We start from the raw sequence: 5,469 nt of genomic DNA, 5'->3' as shown, positions 1-5,469 counted from the left end.
TTTTGCGTGGCCAACAAGACCATAAGCAAGAAATGCATTGTGCACACACAGTCTTCTAATCGGCTTTTATCCTCTTTCAAGAGAAAAAAGAAGAAATGAGGGAGAAACTAGTGATGATTGCCATGAATGCAACCTTCGAGGATGTGTACAAGAAGGTCTTTATCAATTCCTATCAACATGGTGCACCTCTCAGTAGAGGGGCCCATGGAGACTTTGACTGAATGAATAGGGATCAATTTCTCGACATTTTTATTGAGGAAGAGAATCTAGGATGAACACTTTTTTCGTTCGCTATGTGTTGACTGGATGCGTACTCGCGTGATCGATGGATGGGGAATTGCGTGAATGACGAGACTGACTTAACCTAAAGTGGACGGCTCTCCCCTCTCTTGATGGCAAATCTTGATTGACTGACACTAGGAACCGATTCGGAGAAAGAAGAAGCATGGCATGAGGACGGAAAAGTTTCCGATTAAGTAAAAAATAATTTACAATCTATTTAGTACAGAAAGTCAAATATAACATAACCTAAATTTCGACTACAACCTAAATCTAAAACTAATCTAGCAAGCTCCATCTTCTTTTGGCTTCATGAAACTTTCTCTAATTTCCAAAACTTTCAAGAAAAAAATCTCAAATTAAACAAAACTATTTCAAATTAGACGAAACTTTTAGCGACGAAATTTATATTTCTATCGCGAAAAGTACCCTGTTGCAAGGAAAATAAATTCGTTGCAAAAAAAAATTTCTTTTAGTATTTCGTAAGCAATTGTGTTTGATATTTTGTTACTTTATTCTCTTGTTTTCATTGTTTAAACTCTAATCAAAATTATGAATATCATAATTATGATACTTGGATGAACTTATAATTCATCACATAACTACTTACAACATTTAACACTCACAAATAAACTTTTAATAAACAGCGCCGGCAAAAAGCTGTTGTAATAAAAAGAACGAACAATTGTAGATAGATTAAAGAGGCACACGATCCTTAAGGATTGAGGTAATAAAACGTCTTGTTTCACCATGAGGGAATGTGTAACCATCTCCCTCCTTATAAAAGAGATCCGAGAGTCGAGCAACATTCGTCACGCATGGAAGGATCGCATTTGCAAATCTGGTAGATTTCATGTAGTCTTCTGTTTTATCTTTCCATGCTTTTATGACTTGCTTTTCTAGTTCGCCTACAACCTCTTCTTCTGATACTCCATATTGCTTGAGGTAGCATTCAACCGCACAAGTAACATGACCTCTCTCTTGTTCAAACTAGAGAAAGTGCAAAAAGAACAAGGTTTTACAATGTAATTTTGAAAAAAACTCTTTCAAATAGAGAGTAAGATTTTTTTTCCATAATAGAGAATAGATGTCGTGTGACTTCGCCAGAGAATCTCTATAACTTGGGGCAATAGATATGGATATCACCTAACAGTGTAATCGACAGCAAAGGACTCAATCTGGACACTGGGTGTCGCCACCCAGACTACGCCCCTTGGGATTCAAATCTAGGAATTGGATATCAACACCCATCCTCGAATTCCACCCCACCACACTCGCAAGCACACGAATAAAGATGACACTTTGGTTAAATTACAAACTTGATCATATGGTTAATTTTTTCTTTCTTGTGTACCTTGTGGGAAGCTATGTCATTGACGAGCCTACCAATGACTCCGTTTGCATTAAGAAGCATATGACTCATAACCCATTGAAAAGCCTCTTTGGAAGCAACATCTCCCATGCCAAGGATGGAAACAGAAGCAAAAAGATAGTAGGCAGCTGATACAATGGCAACTTCCATATATTCTTCCATACTTGGCACATGTCCTTCATGGAACCACTTAGCTTCCACTAAATAAGCTTTGCATTGCCTTTTCATCTCTGCTCAAAACTCAAAAAATAAATTACCAAGGGAAGTCTTTCTTTTCACCTAAAATAGAGAAAAATAAGAGACTCCGTTCGGCAATGTTCCCATTTTTTATTTCATCTTTCTTGTTTTTTTTTTTTAATGATTCCTGTTTATCATTTCTCATTTATAAGAAACGTTTTTAAATTTTTTTATAAATTTTGGAAATGACAAAATCTAGTTTCTTGATTTTTTTATTTTATTTTTTTTTCAGATTTTTCCAAAATATAGATTTAAGTATTATTTTATCATTTTCTATTTATAAAAAGTACAATAAATATCAAACATTAAATATAAAATAAAAAGTTTGAATATTTAATTTAAGAAATAATATTGTATAAAGATTTTACTTCTTTTTGTAATTTAAAAAAGGTTATAGAACTGTAAATAAGAAAGGGTCACAAAAATGTTTACATTTCTCTTTCTAATAAAAAAGAAAGAACAACCAACCATGAACAGTTACCAAATCCAACCCGAAACAAGAAAGAATAAGTAGAAATTTTACCAAATGAGCCGAAATTTATAAAAACAGGTAACTCAACTGATTCTTTTGCACAATCAAGTCCAAATAAAATATTGTTGTCCTTGCCAATATCTTGTTCAACCTCTCGATGAACTTGAAGTATAGCTTCATAAATAACTTTCATGAATTTGGAAGCTTATCAATGCCATTAATATCCCACCTAAATTTTAGTTCAAGAAGTTGTTAGTTTCAGGTAAAGAAAAATATTTTTTAGAGCAATACTTGCCCGTCCATCCATCTAGATCTTGTGTTGTGAGTATTTTTATTGGTCTATTTTTACTTTATTTAATAGATAGGTAGAGTCTATTAAATTTTTTTAACTAAAGTATACCTAATCAGAAAGTGGATAACAACTCCCTAATTAGTGTGAAAAACGTTTTTTCTTTTCACTTTTTAATAGTCATTATGTGTTGGTTCAAATATGAACAACATATCATGCTCAAGTGATTAAAGTCACTACTAAACTAGATGAGATTAAAGTATATTGAGTATTTAATGTACATATACTCTAACATTCTCGGACTTTGGTCATTTTCACCATCATTACTTAATCAATAATCAATATTTAAAAGGTGAATTTGGTTATTTGCTATGTTTTCAAACACTATGCAACGACAAAACAAGCTTTAGTTCAAAACAAATATATTGATAATGAAAGAGTTGTAGAGCCAAACCTTTCAATTGCATCGGTGAATAGTTGAAGTTCATCAAGTGTAGCATATGCATCATACATATCATCAAGAAGGGATGTGAAAGCAATAACTTTGATCAATATTCCTCTAGCGTTAGAGTATTTTGGTTCATGATATATTCCCAATGCCCAAAAATAGCACTCCACGATTCTATCTCGTGCAAAAGAAAATTGTTCCATTAACTTCAAATCCTTCCACAACCTACGTGTATAATATTTAAAACCATAATTACAACTTCAAAAAACAAAAATAAATATGACTCTTGTTAATTGTTTACTTAGCTGAGTAAAAATTAATGTTAACAATAAAGTTTTAATTTCATCATTTGAACTTAGAAGATAAATTATGAACAAGATCAATATATGTACTTTTTTAGTTAGTATAACATGTGAGGGAAATTCAAACTCGTGACCTTTTAGTCGTAAATAGGTATTTTAATCAGTTAAATTATGTTTAGGTTGACAATGCAAGTTATAAAAACTTTTATAAATGATCACAAAAAATGCTCAAAATCCAACATTAAATAAAAATAACCCCACTATGATAATTAGTACTAATGTATCACTATATAGAAAGAATGTCATTCAACAGAAAGAACACAATTATACCTAGCCACAGACCTATAAGATAATCGAAATTCAAAGTAATACGTCATATTTACATTACTAATTCAAATTTAGGATTGACTTCGATAAAAATTTTTAGAACAATTTTTTCATAAAGAAAAAAGGACTCTAAGATGTATAAGAAAAACATTAATGAAAAAGCTTCACCTTGAAAATTCAGCCAATTCTTTCCGATAAAGTTTCTGCAGAGTATTGAAGTCCAACTTTGCAAAAGTGAGTAAAAAATTATTCTTCGATGGATCCTTATCATAGAGAGAGATATAGTGCCTAGTCATGAATCTTGGCAAAGCTTTATAAATTGGCCACAAGGCATATGTATAGCTTCTTCTGTAAAAGGAGAGCCGGAATCCATGGCCATTGCTTGAAGGTGAGTAGTTGTGAAAGTCAATGATTTATCCAATATATTTTCTCCATTCATTCCCAAGTGAGATGCTTGATACAAACTTAATATGCCACATTCATCTTTTGCCGTTGATTCTTTGAATTATCCATTTTCATTTGTAAACCAGTTGAATATCTCTGTTCGAAATTTACCCATGGTTAAATTATAAGCTTGGTCCTAGACTTTGAAGGTTGTATCAAGGTTTCTAATTAATTAAGCTTTTAAATTTGTGTTTAATAGATCATTAAAATTTTAAAAATAAGCCCTAAACCGTTCAGTGTTGTATTTAATAGGTCATTGAACTTTTAAAAAGTTTCTAATAGTTAAGTCTCTTAGACTTTCAATTTTACCTCCAATAGGTTCTCAAACTTTAAAAAGTGTCAATAAATATTTATTAGACACAATATTAAAAGTATAAGGTTGTATTAGATATTCGTATAAAGTTCAATAACCTACTAGACATAATATTAGGGTATTTGACAAAATCGGAAATTTTAGAAATCAAACTTAATTATAATTTAACATTTACTAAACTAATCAAATCTTTCAATCTTCTTATAGAAGAGTAACTTTTAGAAAAAAAATTGCTCGAGGGGACTTACCACATGAAACATAGTAACCTTATGTTGTCTAAGCAATCGAAATCTAATAGTAAAAATGTAAATATCCTCATCATCATCAAGATTGCAAGGATCATTTTGCATGTGCTCTAGAATTTCATTAATTTCTCCTTCAAAGTGGTAAGAGATTATAAGTACTAGTGGGTAGCCATACGTAGTCATTTTTTGACCATTGAATTTGGCCTAAAGCACAACTTTACACAATTTCCAACAGAATTGTTTGTCGTCATGTAACAATTGGGCACAAAAAGGAATAAAAGAGATTTTTAAAATCTTTCAACTGCCTCCATTAGATATGCTGCCTTGAATGGGCTTTTTAAAATATTTATCGAATTGTGACTCACGTGTATAGAAATTATAGCATGTAAATTTATTATTATAATTTCTCTAAAACATGAAGTCTAGAATGATTATAAATGAAATGATTAGGTTGGTTCTTTATCAAGATTGACACGTAAGTTTAAGAAAATTAAACTAAGTTAATTATTGTTATGGTTTCAATCCATCAAATTATCTCGATTTGGTTAATTTCTTCATTTTTCAATTTTAGCTTTCACTCATAACGTTTACAATTAAGAAAATAAAATTTGTCACATATATGAATTAATAATTTAGTATTTGCAACTTTAATTAAATTTATTTACTTATTTATTATTAAAATTATAATCAATTAATTTTTTATTCAACTAATATATTTTATTAAAAAGTTAATGCATTTTA

The 5,469-nt window shown here is 30.6% G+C and overlaps 1 pseudogene; it reads right to left on the bottom strand.

The window, feature by feature from the left end:
* Positions 1-975: 975 nt before the first annotated feature.
* LOC111013359 ((-)-germacrene D synthase-like) lies at positions 976-4,911 on the bottom strand (annotated as a pseudogene).
* Between the last annotated feature and the right edge of the window lie 558 nt (positions 4,912-5,469).

Source organism: Momordica charantia (assembly GCF_013281855.1).
Source record: "Momordica charantia cultivar OHB3-1 chromosome 10 unlocalized genomic scaffold, Mcharantia_2.0 BLBB01000010.1, whole genome shotgun sequence".
Taxonomy (NCBI): domain Eukaryota; kingdom Viridiplantae; phylum Streptophyta; class Magnoliopsida; order Cucurbitales; family Cucurbitaceae; genus Momordica; species Momordica charantia.
This window is presented reverse-complemented; position numbering and strand designations above follow the sequence as displayed.